Genomic DNA, 22,052 nt, shown 5'->3' with positions numbered 1-22,052 from the left:
CTTCATCTGGGTCTCCTCCATGAGTGCGCAGAGCTGGATTGGAAGTGGAGCAGCTGAGACTTGAACTGACACCCATATGGCCTACAAACATTGTAGATGGCTGCTTAACTTGTTCCACCACAACACTGGCCCTCAAATAAATCTAAAACATTTTTTTGATTAACACATAACAATTGTACATATTTCTCAGCTATTTTATTTTATGTATAAAATGTGAATTGACTAAATCAGGGTAATCAACATAACCATATCTTTATCCTTACTCCATGTTTAGAGCCTTGGGGAGCTCTTCTCTTCCAGTTAGTAACAAAATATACAATAAGTTATTGTGAACTACAGTCTTGCTTCTGTGCTATAGAACACCAAAATTTATTCCTCTCTTTAACAGTATTTTAATACCTGTTATCCAAATCCCTATAACTCCCCTCCCCATTCCTTTCCAGTCTCTAGGAATCACTGTTCTTTGTTCAGGTCAATTTGTTTTGTTTTGTTTTGTTTTGCTTCTACACACGAGGGGGATACATGTAACATTTGTCTTTCTGAATCTGACTTATTTTACGTAACATGCTGTTCTCTAGTTCCATCCATTTTGCAGCAAATTATAATTATCATTCTCTTTTGGAGCTGAATCATATTCTGTTGTGGATATATACCTTATTTGCTTCATCCATTCATCTGCTGATGGGTGTCTGGGTTGATTCCAGACGTTTGCTATTGTGCATAGTGCAGCAGTAAACAGGGGACTGCAGGTATGAGATAGATGATATGTTGATCTCATTTCCTTTTGATATACACCCAGAAGTGGGGTATCTGGATCATTTGGTAAACTTAATTTTTGCTTTTGTGAGGAACCTCCATATTGTTTTCCATAGGGACCGTATTAATTTACATTCACATCAACTGTGTATAAGAATTTCCTTTATCTACATCCTCCCCAGCATTTCTTATTTTTGTTTCTTGTTCATTGCCATTCTATCTGGGGTGAGATGATATCTCATTGTGGTTTTCATTTGCATTTCTTTGATGGCTGATAATGTTGAGTATTTTTTTCCATAAACTTATTGGCCATTTGAATTTCCTCTTTTGAGAACTGAATATTTATATATATTGTTCATTTTCTAATTCAATTTTTGTTTTTGAGTTCCTTGTATATGCTGGAAACCAATCTATTATCAGATTAATACTTTTGAAATATTTTCTCCTGTTGTTTAACCTTTTTTGCTGAAGAATTTACTTTTATTCTTGTAGTTTAAAATATTTAATTAGATAACTTTAATATAAATCAATTTTCACCATTGATTTATAAAATCTTTAATCACTAAATGTTACATCAACATCCTATGACCCCAGATTCTATATGCTATTATCCTTCAAGACTGAATAAAATGATCAATATAAGTTTTTCCTAAGTTTATCCAGAATTTCAAAATGCTTATGGAGTTAGTATAACTTTTAAAATGTTAAAGCATGGAATTACAAAATTTAGCGCAAAAACTTTTTTAAATCCTTGGGGTTTTCTTCATAATGTGATTTACCCATGAATTTTCTTTTAAAAATTTATTTTATTTATTTGAAAGAGTTGGGGGGGGGGCTTGGAGCACTGTGGGGGACAGTGTACCTGCCATGCCAGAAGAAAATTGGGGGCATATTTCTCTCTCCCCACCAGCTGGCACCAGCATCCTGTAACTAGTCAAAGAGGGCAGTGACCATTTTGGACATGTATAACAGCTGTGCCAGCTTGGGTCTGCGTGCCTAGCAACCAGCTGACAGGAGACGTCTGAGTCTGGCTGGGAGAATTGACAGGGGGTTGAGAGCTCATGTCTGTGGGAGCCTTATGTGCTGGGACTGTGAAAACACTGGGGGCGGAGCCAAGATGGCAGATAGTGAGGACGTGCGCCATAGTTTGGGAAAATAAAGTTTCATAAAAGTGGAATTACTGTAGCCTCAGGAAAAGATTCAAGAAAAAAACTGCAGAGGAAACGCGTCCGGATCTAGTGGATGTGACACAGAGGACCTACAGGGAGCCCACCGCGTGGAAACCCAACCGCGGGAGACTAGCCGCAGAATCTCGCAGGCGCAGGAACAAACGGAAGGTAAGACAAAGGCGTCAGAAACCCGAGACATTGGGGGGAAAAGCAGAGGCCTCTCTATTCACTCACCAAGCAAAACAAAGAGCAGGCGCCATTTTACATATGTAAAGCGCAACGATTCACAAACTCAGTAACATTGGAACTTTGGTGAAACTTGAGAACACATTGAGGGCTGCATAAACTCTTTGTGTGGTCCCAGGGGTAGATCAAACGAATACTCACAGAGGCCAGATTTCAACTATACTAAATTCCACTCACCTGTGTCGAATACTTCCCAACTGAGTCAAAAGAGAGAGAGAGAGAGAGAGAGAGAGAGAGAGAGAGAGAGCAATCCAGCAAGGAGCAAGGGAGAGAACAATCTGGGAGAGTCACTTTTTGCACAGCCTTAAACCTGAAGAATCAAGTGGAGCTCTCTGGCCACACCCATCACAGCCTCTAAGGATCCATCAAAGCAGACAGCCCAATTAGAGGCATAGTATAATGAGAAAAAAACACCACAGCAAAAAAAAAAAAAAAAAAAAAAAAAAAAAAAAAAACCAAAAAACATAAATTATCTCCAACATGCCTAACAACAAACATAGAAGCCGAGGAAACAAGAGCAAGGAAGACACTATGATGCCCCCAAATGAACAAGACACCCCAATCCAAGATTATGAAGATGAAGAGATAGAGGAAATGCAAGAAGTGGATATCAAAAAATTGATAAGAACATTAAGAAGTTCTCAAAAACAAATTCTTGAACTACAGAAATCCTTAATGGACAAGATAGAAAATCTCTCTCGTAAAAATGAAATATTAAGGAGGAATCAAAATGAAATGAAACAACTAGTAGAACAAGAAACTGTGATAGTGACAAGAAACCATAATGAAATGAAGAACTCAATAGATCAAATGACAAACGCATTAGAAAGCCTTAAAAACAGAATGGGTGAAGCAGAAGAGAGAATATTGGAATTAGAAGACAGAGAACAGGGAAGGAAACAGTCAAATCAAATCAAAGAAGAAGAAATCAGAAATCTAAAAAATACTGTCAGGAATCTACAGGATACTATTAAAAAACCCAACATTCGGGTTCTAGGAGTTCCTGAGGGCATGGAGAGGGAGAAAGGATTAGAAGGCCTTTTTAGTGAGATACTAGCAGAAAATTTTCCAGGTTTGGAGAAGGACAGACACATCCTAGTACAGGAAGCTCATAGAACCCCTAATAAACATGACCAAAAGAGATCCTCACCACGACACGTCGTAATCAAACTCACCACAGTGAAACACAAAGAAAAGACCCTAAAATGTGCAAGAGAGAAACGCCAGATTACTCTCAGAGGATCTCCAATTAGACTCACAGCTGACTTCTCTTCAGAAACCCTACAAGCTAGGAGAGAATGGCGAGACATAGCCCAGGTACTAAGAGAGAAAAACTGCCAGCCCAGAATATTATATCCTGCAAAGCTCTCATTTGTGAATGAAGGTGAAATAAAGACCTTTCACAGCAAACAGAAATTGAAAGAATTTGTCGCCACTCGTCCAGCCCTGCAAAAGATGCTTAAAGATGTGTTACATACAGAAATACAGAAACACGGTCACCAATACGAAAGAAGATAAAGGAAGGAAACCTCACAGCAAAAGATCACAGGAGTCTCAAACCATATATTAGAAAAAATCTTTGGCAAATGACAGGGCAAAGTTACTACTTATCAATAGTCACATTGAATGTTAATGGCCTGAACTGTCCAGTTAAAAGACACCGATTGGCAGATTGGGTTAAGGAACAAAACCCATCTTTTTGCTGCTTACAAGAGACTCATCTTTCCAACAATGATGCATACAGGCTGAAAGTGAAAGGCTGGAAAAATATATACCATGCCAACAGAAATGAAAAAAGAGCGGGTGTAGCCATCTTAATATCGGACAACATAAACTTTACCAAAAAACTGTTAAGAGAGACAAAGAGGGGCACTATTTAATGATTAAGGGATCCATTCAACAGGAAGATATAACGATTATCAATGTATATACACCTAATTACAGGGCACCAACTTATTTAAAAGCCTTGTTAAGGGACTTAAAGGGAGACTTAGACCCCAATACAATAGTACTGGGGGACTTCAATACTCCACTCTCAGAGATAGACAGATCAACAGGACAGAAGATCAACAAGGAGACAGTAGATTTAAATGACACTATAGCCCAAATGGATCTAACAGATATCTACAGAACATTTCATCCTACATCTAAGGACTTTACATTCTTCTCAGCAGTACATGGAACCTTCTCTAGGATTGACCACATACTAGGCCATAAAGCAAGTCTCAGCAAATTCAAAAGAATTAGAATCATACCATGCAGCTTCTCAGACCACAAAGGAATGAAATTGGAAATTAGCAATTCGGGAATCCCTAAAGCACGTGCAAACACATGGAGATTGAACAACATGCTCCTGAATGAACAATGGGTCATAGAAGAAATTAAAAGAGAAATCAAAAATTTTCTGGAAGTAAATGAGGATAAAAGCACAACATACCAAAACCTATGGGATACAAAAAAAGCAGTGTTAAGAGGAAAGTTTATATCAACAGGTGCCTACATCAAGAAATTGGAAAGGCACCAAATAGATGAGCTTTCAACGCATCTCAAGGATCTAGAAAATTGGCAGCAAACCAAACCCAAACCCAATAGGACAAGAGAAATAATTAAAATCAAAGAAGAAATCAACAGAATTGAAGCCAAAAAAACATTACAAAAAATCAGCCAAACAAGGAGCTGGTTTTTTGAAAAAATGAATAAAATTGACACACCATTGGCTCAACTAACTAAAAAAAGAAGAGAAAAGACCCAAATCAATAAAATCAGAGATGAAAATGGAAATGTAACAACAGACACCACAGATATAAAAAGAATCATCAGAAATTACTACAAGGACTTGTATGCCAGCAAACAGGGAAATCTATCAGAAATGGACAGATTCTTGGACACATACAAACTACCTAAATTGAGCCAGGAAGACATAGAAAACCTAAACAGACCCATAACTGAGACAGAAATTGAAACAGTAATAAAGGCCCTCCCAACAAAGAAAAGCCCAGGACCAGATGGATTCGCTGCTGAGTTCTACCAGACATTTAGAGAAGAACTAACTCCAATTCTTCTCAAACTGTTCAGAACACTCGAAAAAGAGGGAATCCTCCCAAATTCTTTCTATGAAGCCAGCATCACCTTAATTCCTAAGCCAGAGAAAGATGCAGCATTGAAAGAGAATTACAGACCAATATCCCTGATGAACATAGATGCAAAAATACTCAATAAAATTCTGGCCAATAGAATGCAACAACACATCAAAAAGATCATCCACCCAGACCAAGTGGGATTTATCCCTGGTATGCAGGGATGGTTCAATGTTCGCAAAACAATCAATGTAATACACTACATTAACAAACTGCAGAAGAAAAACCATATCATTCTCTCAATAGACACAGAGAAAGCATTTGATAAAAAACAACACTCTTTCATGATGAAAACTCAAAGCAAACTGCGTATGGAAGGAACATTCCTCAATACAATCAAAGCAATATATGAAAATCCCACGGCCAACATCCTATTGAATGGGGAAAAGTTGGAAGCATTTCCACTGAGATCTGGTACCAGACAGGGATGCCCACTCTCACCACTGCTATTCAATATAGTTCTGGAAGTCTTAGCCAGAGCTATTAGGCAAGAAAAAGAGATTAAAGGGATACAAATTGGGAAGGAATAAGTCAAACTATCCCTCTTTGCAGATGATATGATTCTTTATTTAGGGGACCCAAAGAACTTTACTAAGAGACTACTGGAACTCATCGAAGAGTTTGGCAAAGTAGCAGGGTATAAAATCAAGGCACAAAAATCAACAGCCTTTGTATACACAGGCAATGCCACGGCTGAGGAAGAACTTCTAAAATCAATCCCATTCACAATAGCTACAAAAACAATCAAATATTTTGGAATAAACTTAACCAAGGATGTTGAGGATCTCTACGATGAAAACTACAAAACCTTAGAGAAAGAAATAGAAGAGGATACCAAAAAATGGAGAAATCTTCCATGCTCATGGATTGGAAGAATCAATATCATCAAAATGTCCATCCTCCCAAAAGCAATTTATACATTCAATGCAATACCAATCAAGATACCAAAGACCTTCTTCTCAGATCTGGAAAAAATGATGCTGAAATTCATATGGAGACACAGAAGACCTTGAATAGCCAAAGCAATCTTATACAACAAAAACAAATCTGGAGGCATCACAATACCATATTTCAGGACATACTACAGGGCAGTTGTAATCAAAACAGCATGGTACTGGTACAGAAACAGATGGATAGACCAATGGAACAGAATAGAAACACCAGAAATCAACCCAAACATCTACAGCCAACTTATATTTGATAAAGGATCTCAAAGCAATCCCTGGAATAAGGACAGCCTATTCAATAAATGGTGCTGGGAAAACTGGATTTCCATGTGCAGAAGCATGAAGCAAGACCCCTATGTTACACCTTACACAAAAATCCACTCAACATGGATTAAAGACTTAAATCTACAATCCAACACCATAAAATTATTAGAGAACATTGGAGAAACCCTGCAAGATATTTGCAGCAGCAAAGACTTCTTGGAAAAGACCCCAGGAGCACAGGCAGTCAAAACCAAAATTAACATTTGGGATTGCATCAAATTGAGAAGTTTCTGTACTTCAAAAGAAACAGTCAGGAAAGTGAAGAGGCAACCGACAGAATGGGAAAAAATATTTGCAAACTATACTACAGATAAAGGGTAGATAACCAGAATCCACAAAGAAATCAAGAAACTCCACAACCACAAAACAAACAACCCACTTAAGAGATGGACCAAGGACCTCAATAGACATTTTTCGAAAGAGGAAATCCAAATGGCCAACAGACACATGAAAAAATGTTCAAGATCACTAGCAATCAGAGAAATGCAAATCACAACCACAATGAGGTTTCACCTCACCCAGGTGAGAATGGCTCACATTCAGAAATCTACCAACAACAGATGCTGGAGAGGATGTGGGGAAAAAGGGAAACTAACCCACCGTTGTTGGGAATGCAAACTGGTTAAGCCACTATGGAAGTCAGTCTGGAGATTCCTCAGAAACCTGAATATAACCCTACCATACAACCCAGCCATCCCACTCCTTGGAATTTACCCAAAGGAAATTAATTTGGCTAATAAAAAAGCCATCTGCACATTAATGTTTATTGCAGCTCAATTCACAATAGCTAAGACCTGGAACCAACCCAAATGCCCATCAACAGTAGACTGGATAAAGAAATTATGGGACATGTACTCCATAGAATACTCTACAGCAGTAAGGAACAATGAAACCCAGTCATTTGCAAGAAGATGGAGGAATCTGGAAAACATCATGCTGAGTGAATTAAGCCAGTCCCAAAGAGAAAAATATCATTTGTTTTCCCTGATCGATGACAACTGAGCACCAAAGGGGAAACCTGTTGAAGTGAAATGGACACTATAAGAAACAATGAACTGATCAGCTCTTGTCCTGACTGTTGATGTACAATGTAATACTTTATCCTTTTTAGTATTTGTTGTTGTTGTTGTTGTTGTTGTTGTTCTAGTACTAGTGGTTGAACTCTGTAATTAACACACTATTATTCTTAGGTGTTTAAATTTTAACTGAAAAGTGATCCCTGTTAAATGTAAGAGTGGAAAAAGATAGGGAGGAGATGTAAAATTTGGGACATGCTCAATCAGACTTGCCGCAAATGGTGGAGTTAGATATGTGCCAGTGGATTCCAATACAATCCCATCAAGGTGGCATGTACCAATGCCATCTCACTAGTCCAAGTGATCAATTTCAGCTCACAATTGATGGCTCTGATAGGTCTAAGAGTCAAAGGGATCACACAAACAAGACAAGTGTCTGCTAATACTAACTGATAGAATCAAAAAGGGAGAGAAAGATCCAACATGGGAAGTGGGATGCACAGCAGACTTATAGAATGGCAGACGTCCTAAACAACACTCTGGCCTCAGAATCAGCCCTTAAGGCATTCGGATCTGGCTGAAGAGCCCATGAGAGTATTGTAGGCATGGAAAGCCAAGATACCATGGAAAAGAAAAAAAGAGAAGAAGAAGAAGAAGACCTAAATGAAGATCTCTGTGAGTGAGATCCCAGTGGAAAGAACGGGGCCATCAAAGAAGGAGGTACCTTTCTCTGAAGGGAGGAGAGAACTTCCACTTTGACTATGACCCTATCGGAATAAGATCAAAGTCAGCGAACTCTAAAGGCTTCCATAGCCCTGGCAACTCATGATTAGAGCCTAGGGAGATTACTGACGCCATGAACAGGAGTGTCAAATTGTTAAGTCAGCAAGAGAAGTCACTGTGTACTTACACCCAATGTGGGATCTGTCCTTAATGTGTTGTCTAATGTGCAGTGATGCTATAACTAGTACTGAAACAGTATTTTTACACTTTGTGTTTCTGCATGGGTACAAACTGATGAGATCTTTACTAATTATATACTGAATCGATCTTCTGTATATAAAGATAATTGAAAATGAAAAAAAAACCTGGTGTTAAATTGGAAATGGCATAGAAAATTAATTAATTTTTTAAAAAAATATTATGTAGGATCTCTGTCTTTAATGTGCTGTACACTCTTATTTAATGCTATAACTAGTACTCCAACAGTATTTTTTTTCACTTTGTGTTGCTATATGGGGGCAAACTGTTGAAATTGTTACCTAATATATACTAAACTGATCTTCTGTATATAAAGAGAATTGAAAATGAATCATGATGTGATTGGAAGGGAAGAGGGAGCAGGAAAGGGGAGGGTTGTGGGTGGGAGGGAAGTTTTGGGAGGGGAAAGCCATTGTAACCCATAAGCTGTACTTTGGAAATTTATATTCATTAAATAAAAGTTTAATAAAAAAAAAAGAAAACACTGTGGCTGCATCAGAGGGCTGAGTCTTTGGGCAGCTACCATGAATGACTCAACACACTGGGACTCTCCAATTGCCTGGGAATGATCATTTCTGTGTGGTCCATGCTCACAGTAAGGACTGCACGGATCCTTTGTGTGGTTCTTGTGGCAGTGTGGATGAATATTGCACCCACTGGAGCTAGCACCTTGGCATTGGTTGCCTTGCAGGAGGGGAAGTTAGCATGAGACTATGCCAACAGAACTGGTAAAACCCTCCCTTCTGATAAAGAAAAGGTGGGTGTCACCTTGCATATTCCCCTCACCATGGAGCACTAAACACAGCTGGATATTCATTGAAAGAGTGGATACTCTACTAAGCTACAGAGACATATTTCAAAGATAAAGACCATCAGAGGGAAAAAGAAACCAACCAACAAATATATCCACAAATGCTTAAAAACAAATGCAGCAATTCAAGAAACAAGAATAAGGATGACAACATAACACCCCCAAATGAACACAACAACATTTGAATACTAGAATGTGAAGATGAAGAGATTAAGTGCCAGAAATGAAATTCAAAACATTGATCATAGGATTACTTATAAGTAATCAGAAGTAAATCCATGAATTAATATTTCCATACATGACGTGAATGAAATTTTTTCCTATGAAATAGAGATTTAAGGAGAAATCAAGATTAAATATTAGAAATGAAGAATTCAATAAATCAAATAAAAATGCAGTGGAAAGCATTAACAACATATTCAGTGAAGCAGGAGAAAGAGTAAGTTAGAAGACAATACTCTGAAAATTTTACAATTAGACCCAAAAAAGGAAGAAATTAGAAAATGGTAAAACAGTGTTGGAGATTTATGGGACTATCAAATGACCCAACATTCATGTCCTAGGGATTCCTGAAGGCATGGAAAGAGAGAATGGATTAGAAGGCCTTTTTAGTGAAATAATTACAGAAAACTTCCCCATTTTGGAGAAAGAAAGGGACATCCAAATACAGGAAGTATATAGAACTCCTAATAGACATGACCAGAAAAGATCTTTACCATGACACACTGTATTCAAACTTTCTGCAGCAGAACTTATAGAAAAGATTTCATAATGTGAATGAGAGAAACATCAGATTACTTTCAGAGGATTTCCAATTAGATTCATGGTGGACTTCTCATTAGAAACCCTACAAACTAGGAGAGAATGGCGAGATACATTCCAAGTCTTAAGAGAAAAAACTGCCAACCCAGAATACTGTACCCTGCAAAGTCCTCATTTATGAATGAAGGTAAAATAAAGATCTTCCATAACAAACAGAAATTGCAAAAATTTGTCACCACTCATCTAGCCTTACAAAAAATATTTAAAGATGTGCTACACACAGAAACACAGAAATATGGTGTGTAAAGGTAAAGGTAAAGGTAAAAAATCTAGTAAGAGTACAAAGGAAATCCAAAGTAAACAATTGGAATATTTATGGAAAAATGGCAGGGCCAAATTGTTACTTGTCAATAATCACCTTAAGTGTAAATAGCCTCCACTCACCAGTTAAAAGATCCAGACTTGCTGAATGGATTAAAAAATCAGACCTATCTATTTGCTGCCTACAAAAAACACATCTCACCAACAAAAATACTTGAAGACTGACAGAAAAGAATGGAAAAACATATTCCTGTTAACAGAAACCGAAAGAGAGCTGGTGTAGCCATCCTTCTTAATATCAGACAACATAGACTTTAACACAGAAACTGTTAATTGAGACAAAGAAAGGCACTATGTAATGATAAAAGGGTCAATTCAACTGGAAGATGTGACTATAATAAATGTATATGCAGCCAATTAAAGGTATCTGATTATTTAAAAGAAATGTTAATGGATCTAAAGGGAGACATAAATTCCAATACAATAATGATTGAGGGACTCAGTACCCCACTATCGGCAATGGTCAGATCTACCAGACAGAAAATCAGCAAGAAAACAATAGAGTTAATCAACACTATAGACCAAATGGACCTAATGGATATCTACAGAACTTTTTATCCCACAGTTGCAGAATACACATTCTCTTCTCACAAATGCATGGAATTTTCTCTAGGGTATACCACAGCCTAGGCCATAAAGCAAGTCTCAGCCAGTTCAATAAAATCAAAATCATAACATGCATCTTCTCTGAACATAATGAAATGAAGCTGGAAATCAACAGCTCAAGGATCTCTAGAACATATGTAAACACATGGAGGCTGAACAACATGTTCCTGAATGAACAGTGGGTCATTGAAGAAATAAAAATAGAAATCAAAAAGTTTCTGGAAATGAATGACAAACCAAGATAGAAATTGAATAAGTAATAAAGACCCTTCCAACAAAGAGAAGCCCAGGACTAACAGCTTCACTGCTGAATTCCACCAGCCATTTAAAAAAGAACTTACTCCAATTGTTCTTAAGTTATCCAAAAAATTGAAAAGGAGGGAATCCTCCAAAACTCTGAGATGAGCATCACCTTAACTTTTAAGCCAGAAAAAGATACAACAGAGAAAGAGAACTACAGATCAATTTCCCTGATGAATATAGATGCAAAAATCCCCAACAAAATACTACCCAATAGAACCCAACAACACATCAGATAGATTGTTCACCTGGACCAAGTGGGATGTTCCCTGGTATGCAGGGATGGTTCAACATTCTCAAATCAATAATTGTGATACATAACATTAACAAATTGAAGAACAAAAACCATATAATTATCTCAATAGATGAAGAAAAATCATTTGATAAAATACAACATCCTTTCATGATGAAAATCTTAAGCAAATTAGATTTAGAAGGAACATTCCTCAACGCAATCAAGGTAATTTATGACAAACTCATGGTCAGCATCTTATTGACTGGGGAAAAGTTGGAAGCATTCCCACTAAGAACCAGAACCAGACAAGGGTGCCCACTCTCACCATTGCTATTCAATATAGCCCTGGAAGATTTAGCCAGAACCATTAAGCAAGAAAGATAAATCAAAGGGATACAAATTGGGAAGGAGGAAGTCCTATCCCTATTTGTGGATGACATGAATCTATAAATAGGGGATCCTAAAGACGCCGCTAAGAGACTACTGGAACTCATGAAAGAGCTTGGTAAGGAGGCAGGATATAAAATTAACACACAAAAATCAATCACCTTTGTATACACAAACAATGCCATAGCTGAGAAAGAACTTCTAAGATGAATCCCATTCACAATAGCTACAAAAAATTAAATACTTTGGAATAAATCTATCCAAGGGGATCAAAAATCTGTATAATGAATATATAAAACATTAAAGAAAGCAATAGAATACACAAAGAAATGGAAAAATCTTCCATATTCATGTATTGGAAGAATGAATATCATCAAAATGTTCATACTACTGAAAAGATTTTGCAGATTTATGCAATTCCAATCAATATATCAAGAACATCATTCTCAGATATAGAAAAAAAATGATGCTAAAGTTTATATGGAAACATAGGAGACCCTGAATAGCTAAAGTAGTTTTATACAACAAATGCTGGAGGCATCAAAATAGCAGATTTCAAGAAATTCTACAAGGCAGTTATAATCAAAATAGTCTGGTACCAATACAAACAGAGATGGATAGACCAAAAAACAGAATAGAAATTCCAGAAATCATTCCCCACATCTACAACCAACTTATCTTTGACAAAGGAGCTAAAATAAATCCCTGGAGCAAGGACAGTCTTTTCAACAAATGGTGCTGGGAAAACTGGATTTCTGCATGCAGAAGTATGAAGCAAGATCTCTACCTTACACCCTACACAAAAAATCCACTCAAAATGGGTTAAAGGCCTGAATCCGTGACCCGATACCATTAAATTATTAGAGAATATTGGAAGAAAGCCCCCAGAAGCACAGGCAATATCAGCCAAAATTGATATATGGGACTACTTCAAATTGAGAAGCTTCTGCACTGAAAAAGGAATACTCAGCAAAGTGAAGAGACAGCTGACAGAATGGGAGAAATTGTTTGCACACTATGCAACTGATAAAGGATTAATATCCAGAATATATAAAGAGCTCAAGAAACTCAACAACAACAAAACAAACAATCCAATTAAGAAATGGGCAAAGGACTTGAACAATGATTTTAAAAAGAGGAAATCCAAATGGCCAACAGACACATAAAAGAATGTTTAGGATCACTAGCCATAAGTAAATGTAAATTAAAACCACAATGAAGCTTCACCTCTCCTCATTAGAATGGTTCTTATACAGAAATCAACAAACAATAAATGCTGGTGAGAATGTAGCTCAAAAGGTATCCTAATCCACTGTTGGTGGGAATGTAAACTGGTATAGCCACTGTGGAAGACAGTATGGAGATACCTCAGAAATATGAATATAGACCTTCCATATGACTCAGCCATCCCACTCCTTGGAATTTACCCAAAGGAAATAAAATCAGCATATGAAAGAGCTATCTGTACCCCCATGTTCATTGCAGCTCAATTCACAATAGCTAAGATATGGAATCAACCTAGATGTCTATCAACTGAAGACTGGATAAAGAAATTATGGGACATGTACACCATGGAATACCTACCAAACGGTAAAAATAAAATGAAATTCTGTCATTTCCAACAAAATGGATGCAACTGGAAAACATTATATACCATATGTTCCCCTTGACCTGTGTTAACTAATAGAGTACCTAAAAGGTAACCTAAAGTATTAAAATTTATACTTTGAGATGTGATAACTTTGAACAGCCCTTTCTTGACTGTTGAGGAACAGTTTTTTTAAAATACTATTTGTTGAACTCTGTACTTAATGTAGTGTTAATTTTATGTGTATAAAGTTGAAAATAGAACTTTGTAAAAAATAGAAGTGGGATTAGTAGAGGGAGGAGGGGTGGGAATGAAGGTGGCAGGGAGGGTAGGATGGGAACAATCACTATGTTCCTAAATTTCACTTATGAAATGCATGAAGTTTGTATACCTTAAATAAATAAAAGCAAAACAAAATATCTTTAAATTGATTTTTGACAGAGAGAGAGAGAGAGAGAGAGAGAGAGAGAGAGATGAAGAGATCTTCCATTACTGATCACTCCCCAAATATCTGTTGGAAAACCAGGGCCTTGGCCAGGCCAAAGCTGAGAGCCTGGAAGTGAATCACATCTCCCACATTGGCAGAGACCCAAATCCTTGAACCATCAGCTGCTAACTCCCAGGGTACACATTAGCAGGAAACCAGAATTGGAAATAGAGCCAGCTTTCTCACTCAGGCACTGTGATATGGGTTGTGGGTTTCCCAAGCACTGTCTTAACTGCTACACCAAATGCACATGCCTAAAGATAATTTTAAACTAATTATGATTCATGTTTCCTGGCTTAATAAAAAGTTACAATTTCTAGTATCCAAATTAAGAAGTAGTAATCAAATGCTATTTAGAAATGTCCATGTATTTCTGTAGGTTCTCTTAGAAGCTTTCCAAACTTTTATAATCAAGAGATTTCAATCAATTTTGAAGTAAAATAAAATTAGATAAGAAAAAAATTGTTTGCCAAAAAAGTCACTTCCCAGTATACTTAACAAAAACAAGCTATTCGTTTTCATTTTTATTCCATTAAGGATATTACTGACATTTGTGGTCTAATATGGAATCCTTTGGCATGTTTTAAGAGTGGCTGTAGCTAGATTTCTGCCTTCCATTTGGATCCTGCTCTTCTTTATTGTTTGGAGGTATATTGGATTTTAGTATCTAAGACTTGCAGCCATCTGTTTTCTCTCACCAGAATTCCTCCATTGTTCACATGGTTTTCACTAATACTGTTCATTTCCCAAATCTCTATATCCACAGCCCAGCAAACCACTGCTTGGCATATTTCTGCTGTACAACACAGGCTGCATGTAGGCAAGCTAAAGTGAATTTGAAAAAAATACAATAGGTAAAGATCTGTTCTGTGGGTAGCATTTCCTATCCGCCATGCAAGGGGAAGCAACATGTTTTCTTCGCCTATGTCCTGCATTTATTGAAACAAAGGTCTACAAGGATCATGCTCTATCAAATAACAATGCATTATGTCTAAAATACAGAATTCATATCCTGGTATATGATTCATTTTATAGGAAAATTTCATTGGAAAGGCATATGAAAATCTAGTCTTTAATACTAGAAGGAGCAACAGAAGTCAGCCTTGTATCTGAGCCTACTCCAAATTTCTCTACTTGGGATGCCACAAAGCAGATACAGGAGCCATTAATACATTAATATTTAGAGAACACTTGGCATAGCATATCTTAAAATAGACTGTTGCACTGGTTACAATGCAGTGTCTTAATCTGAGGTGTTCACCTACTGCTTAGATAACAATTAAACAGTCATTTCCAATACCCTTTTCCTGAGAATAATTTTGTCTTTTTGGAACACCCTCGCCAGCTCATTTTATGCAAAATCCATTGCAAATAGTGTAAGCTCTGCCAAAAGCTCCCTGCCATGGAACACAACTTGACCTGATAAAAAGTTACCAGCCAGTGGACAGCCTGTCTGATAACTGTGCCTATTTTCTCCCATTTTTTAAAGATTTATTTATTTATTTGAAAGGCAGAGTTATAGACAGAGGAAGGTCTCCCATCTGCTGGTTCACTCCTCAATGGCCACAAAGGCCAGGGCTGGGGCAATTCAAAGCTAGGAGGCAGGAGTTTCTTTGGGTCTCCCATGCAGCTGCAGGGTCCTAAGCACTTGGACCATCTCCCACTGCTTTCCCAGGCCACCAGCAGGGAGCTGGATCAGTAGTGGAGCAGCCAGGACTTGAACTGGCACCCACGTGGGATGTTGGCACTGCAAGCAGAGGCTTAATCTACTACGCCACAGTGTTGGCCCCTCTCCCATTCTTTTAGTTGTCCATTCACTGTGCTGATAGTCCCCTCCACTGGGCAGAAGCTTTGGAGTTTGATGTAATCCCATTTTGCTTGCTTTGGCTTTTGTTCTGTGCTTTAGGGTCTTATTAAAAGTAATCATTGCCTGTACTGGTGTCTTTTAAAAATTTTTTATTTTTATTAATATAAAAAGAACAGATTTCATGCATTTCATAGATACAATTCTAAGATAGCTATAATTCTCCCCCACTTTCTTCCTTAATCGCCTTTCCTTCCTTCCTTTTTTCTCAAATTTTTGCATTAAAACATTTTCAATTTACTTTATAATCACAGGCTTAATGCATCACTAACTATAATGTTCAACAAGTAAAATGTAGAAAGACCACTGTTCCACAGGAATATAGAGAAGAGCTGTAAACAATAATCAAATCATAAGATGTCATTTTCTGTATTGATGTCTGGAAGTTTTTTCCCTATATGTTCTTTTCCTATTTTCATATTTTCAGGTCTTACATTTAAGCATTTAATCCATTTGGATATGACTTTTGTTTAGGGTGGGTGATTGGGTATGGTTTCAATATTCAGGTTATGAATATCCAGTTTTTGCAGCACTATTTATTGAAGAGGCTGTCTTTTCTCCAATGCATGTTTTTTTTTATTTTTTGGCAGAGAATCAGTTGGTTGTATATGTGTGGACTTATTGTTGGAATCTCTATCCTATTCCATCTATCTTTGTGTCTATTTTTATGGCAATTTCATGTTGTTTTGGTAACTATGACTCTGAGAAATCTAGAGATCAGACATTTTGAAGGTTTCAGCTTTGTTCCTTTGGCTATGGATTATTTTGGCTATTGAGGTCTGTTGTACTTCCAAGGGAACTTTAGCACTGCTTTTCCTAGTTATATGAAGAATGTCATTGGTATTTTGGTAGGGATTTCATTAAATCTGTAAATAGCTTTGAGACATATGGACATTTTATCAATATTAAATCTTCCCTTCCATGGGAGGTCTTTCCATTTTTTGTCTTCAATTTTTTTTTATCAATGTTTTATAATTTTCATTGAAGAGATCATTATTCTTAAGTATCTAGTTTTTTTTTAGCTATTGTGATTTCTTTCTCAGCAAGTTTGCTCTTGGTGTGTAAAAAGTTACTAATTTTTGATGTTTATTTTGTATCCTACAACTATATGGAATTCATGTATCAGCCTTTTGATGTAGTCTTTAGATTTTTCTAAATATAGAATCATGGCATCTTCAAACATGGATAAATTCACTTCCTTCTTTCTCTTGCCTACTTGTGGCTGTTTTCCTTTAGTGTAGTGAGAGTAGTGAGAATTCACAGTCTTTTCTTATTTCAGATAAGTATGACTTCGGCTGTGGGATTGTGAAATATATCCTTTACTATGGTGAAGTATGTTCCTTTTATATATCATTTGTTTTGAATATATAATTTGCTTTTCATGAAGGTTGAATTTTATCCAATGGTTTTTCTATATCTATTGAAATCACATAATTTTTGTCTTTCATTTTGTTAATGTGTTAATATTGTGCTTATTGATTTGCATTTGTTGAATCATCCTTGCACTTCTTGGACAAGTCCCACTTCATTACGGTGGATGTAATTTGGGTGAGTTATTGGATTCAATTTGCTAATATTTTGTTAACTTTTGCATCTGTGTTCATAAGAGATATGGGCCATAGTTATATTTTTTGTTTTGTCCATGTCTGGTTTTGGTTTCCCAGTAATGCTAGCCTTGTAGAATTGTAACCCATAAGCTGTACTTTGGAAATTTAGATTCATTAAATAAAAGTTTAATAAATGAAAAAAAAAAGAAAGAGTTCCCTAGAATTCTCTCCCTTTTAATTTTTGGAATAACTTAAAAATTGGGGTCATTTCTTGTTAAAAATTTGGTAGAATTCTATAGTGAATCCATCTGGTCCTAGCCTATCCCTTGTTGGGAGATTTTTTTTATTATTGATTTAATTTTCTTACTCATTACTTGTCTGTTCAGGTTTTCTACTTTCATGATCCAATTTGGGTAGGTTGTAAGTGTCCAGAAATTTACACCTTTCTTCTAGACATTCCCATGTGTTGTCCCTAAAGATCCTTCATGTTTCTGTGGTATCACTTGTGATGTCTCCCTTTCCATTTCTGATTTTATTAATTCGAGTATTCCTTCTTTTTTTCCTGGTTAGTCCAGCTAAGAGTTTGTCAATTTTGTTTATCTTAAAAACAAACAATTCTTCATTTCATTGATCTTTTGCGTTTTTTTTTTTTTTTGACAAGCAGAGTTAGACAGTGAGAGAGAGAGAGAGAGAGAGAAAGGATCCTCCTTCCGTTGGTTCACCCCCTCAAATGGCCGCTGCGGCCGGCGCGCTGAGCCAATCCAAAGCCAGGAGCCAGGTGCTTCGTCCTGGTCTCCCATGCAGATGCAGGACCCAAGCACTTGGGCCATCCTCCACTGCCTTCCCCAGGCCACCGCAGAGAGCTGGACTGGAAGAGGAGCAACTGGGACAAAATCCAACACCCTGACCGGGAGTAGAACCAGGGTGCTGGTGCCACAGGTGCAGGATTAGCCTAGTGAGCCATGGCGCCGACCTGTTTTTTTTTAAGGTTTATTTATTTATTTATTTATTTGAAAGAGTTACAAAGAGAGAGGCGAGGCAGAAAGAGAGAGGTCTTCCATCCAGTGGTTCACTCCCCAATTGGCCACAACAGCCAGATATGTGCCGATCCGAAGCCAGGAGCCAGGAGCTTCTTCTGGGTCTCTCACATGGGTGCAGGGGCCCAAGGACTTGGGCCATCTTCTACTGCTTTCCCAGGCCATAGCAGAGAGCTGGATTGGAAGAGGAGCAGCTGGGACCAGAACCAGCGCCCATATGGGATGCCGGCACTCAAGCCAGGGTGTTAACCCACTGCACCACAGCGCCAGCCCCGCATTGTTGTTTTAATCTCTATTTTATTTCTGCTCTGTTATTTCTATTAACTTGGGGTTTTATTCTTGGTTATCTGAGTACTTGTGGTTCACTGTTAGCTTATTTATTGGATGTCTTTCTAACATTTTTATGTGTGCACTTATTGCTATAAATCACTGTTAGTACTACTTTTGCTGCATCCTATTACGTTTTAGTAAATTGCATTTCTATTTTCATGTGTTTTGAGAAATTTGTAATTTCCCCTTTGACCTCTTCAGTGACTCATTGTTCATTCAATACTGTGTTATTCAGTGTCCATATACTTGCACAATTTTGAAAGTTGTTTATTTATAGTTTTATTCCATTGTGACCCACAAATACAAACATGATTTAATTTCTTTTTTATTGAAATCTGTTTTGTAGCCTAAAATATGGTTTATTGTGGAAAATGCCCCATGTTCCATGTAGCTATTGGATGGAAAGTTTTGCAAATGTTTGTTAGAGACATGCACTCTACAATATAGTTTAATTCTGATGATCCTTTATTGATTTTTCATCCAGGTGATCTGTTCATTGATGAAAATGAGGTTTTGTAGACCTGCAGTATTATTGTGTTGGCATCTCTCTCTCCTTAGATCTAACAAAGTTGTTTTACATAGCAGAGTGCTCTGGCATTTTGGTGCATATACATTTTACAATCACTATATTTTCTTGCTGAATTGGCCCTTTGGCCATTCTATAGTGATATTTCTGTCCTTATTTACACTTTTGCCTTTAGAACTGTTTCATATAAGTGTAGTTATACCTGCTCACTTTTGGTTTCTATTTGCATGAACATCTTTTTCCATCCTTTCATTTCTTTCTGCATGTCTTTACTGATGAAGTGAATTTTTTGTAGTCAGTATATTTTTGGGTTTTTTAACATATACCTTCAGGCAATCTATATTATTTAATCAGAGAATTTAGCCCATTTACATTCAAGATTTTTATTAGAAGTAAAGTCTTACTCCTGTCATTTTATTAACTTTCTTTTGTTTGTTTTGAACATTTTTTGTTCTTTTCTACCCCTCTCTTTGTTTTTTAAAAGACTTCTTTATTGGGGCCAACACTGTGGCACAGCTAGTTAAGCTGTTGTCTATAGTGCCAGCAGTCCTTATAAGTACCTGTTCGAGTCCCAGCTACTCCACTTCCAATCCAGATCCCTACTAATGTGCCTGGAAAGGCAGCAGAAGATGTCCCAAGTCCTTGGGATCCTGTACTGCAATGGCTGGGGCTGGGCCAGGCCGAGGTCAGGAGCCAAGAGCTTTGTGTGGGTCTCCCATGTGGATGCAGGGTCTCAAGGACTTGGACCATCTTCTGCTGCTTTCCCAAGAACATTAGAAGGGAGCTGGAACAGAAGTGGAGCAGCCAGGACTCAAACTGGTGTCCATACGGGATGCTGGCATTACAGGTGGTGCCTTAACTCCAGCCTTAATACCATGCCGGCCTCTTTTGTACCTCTCTTTTGTTTGTCTTTGCAATTTGGTGATTTACTGTTTTAATAAGCTTTGATTCTTTTCTATTCTGAGTATCTGCTTTTCTACTGAATTTTATACTTTCACATGTATCCATGATAGTAGTTTTCTTTCTTTTGCTTCTGGAGGTAGGATTCTCTTGTGCATCTTTTGTATGGGCTGCCTGGTAATGATGAATTCCTTCAGTTTTTGTTTGTCTTGAAAGGTCTTTATTTCTCCTTCACTTTGAGTGCAGCATTATTGTTTGTCAATTTTTTTCTTCCAAAACTTGAAATACGTAATTCAATTCTTTCCTGGTCTATAAGGTTTGTACAGAAAAATTTGCTGTTTAACATTTAGGATTCCTGTAAATGTGATTTAGCACTTTTATCTTGAAGTTTTAGAATTCCTTCTCTGTTTTGGACTTTGGCTAGTTTGACTACAATGTGATGTGCTGTGGATTTTTTCTAGCCATGTCAATTTGGGATCCTATGGGCTTACGTACGTTGATACACATATCTTTCCCCAGGTTGGGGACTTTTTCAGCTATTACTTCATTGGATAGATTTCCTATGCATTTTCCGCTTAAAAATTTCCCAAATTTGAATATTTGTTCCTTTAATAGTATCCCAAATGTCTTAAATGCTGTCTTCATTCTTTTTGATTTTCCCCATTTTTTTTCCCCTGGACAATGTATTTCAAAAGCTCTCTCTTCAAGTTCAGATATTCTTTCTTCTGCTAAATCTGTTCTGATGTGGAGGATATCAACTGTACTTTTAATATGTGGCTTATTGAGGTCTTAATTTTCAAGATTTCTGTTTCATTTTTTCAAGGTCTAAATATTGCATGCCAAACTGACTTCTCAAGATATATCACCAAGAGACAAGAACCCCTGAGCTACCCATGTCCAGAAACAGTTTGTATAGAGACATATATGTCACAGTTGTGAGAAAAGAAATTAGGCTGATCTACTTTCAAAATAAGTTTACAACACTCTATTGACAATCAAAGGCAGCTATTAAGGCACAGTAATTTCACCACAGCTTGGAATGCTGGCATCCCATATCCAAGTGCCTAGGTTTTAAACTTACTTCAACTTAAGATTCAGTTTTCTGCTAATAAGCACCCTGAGAAAGCAGCAGATTTTCAAGTACTTGGGCCTCCAGCCACCCATGTGGGAGACCCGGATAGGGTTCCTGGCTCCTGGCTCCTCTCTTACTGTTACAGTTGTTTGGAGATTGAACCAGTGGATAGAAGATCTCCCTCTTTTTTCTCTGTCACTCTGCCTTTCAAATATAAATAAATCTTAAAAAGTATATTCTATTCTTTAAATATGCTCAATAAAAATTCTACTTTTCTTACTCAGACCTTATAAATGCTTATGAACTCTATTGGGGAACACTTAGATTTTTTAGTCTGACTCCCTGCTTTATCATTTACTGTGCTGTGATCTTGGTTAAGTGACTTCATCTCTCTCATCTTGCTTTTTCACCTACAAAATAAGGATACTTACGTTTACTGCATAGGACTATTGTGAAGATTAAGTCAGTGGATTATGAGATATTTTGAACAGAATCTGTCACATGGTAAGCATAATATTTGAGTTTTTTCTCTTTAATTTTGAATGAGTTTATTTGGCTCTTTTCCAGGTGCTTTTTTTTTTGTCTTTCACCCACACTTCCTGCTTTGTCTGATTCTTGCAAAGAAAAGCATCATAATCCCTTA

General features: G+C 37.1%; 1 pseudogene; it reads right to left on the bottom strand.

Annotated features, from left to right (window-relative positions):
* Window positions 1-14,887: 14,887 nt before the first annotated feature.
* Window positions 14,888-15,564, bottom strand: LOC133750837 (cyclin-C-like; annotated as a pseudogene).
* Between the last annotated feature and the right edge of the window lie 6,488 nt (window positions 15,565-22,052).

The sequence above is a fragment of the Lepus europaeus genome, chromosome 2, assembly GCF_033115175.1.
Source record: "Lepus europaeus isolate LE1 chromosome 2, mLepTim1.pri, whole genome shotgun sequence".
NCBI classification, from domain to species: domain Eukaryota; kingdom Metazoa; phylum Chordata; class Mammalia; order Lagomorpha; family Leporidae; genus Lepus; species Lepus europaeus.
This window is presented reverse-complemented; position numbering and strand designations above follow the sequence as displayed.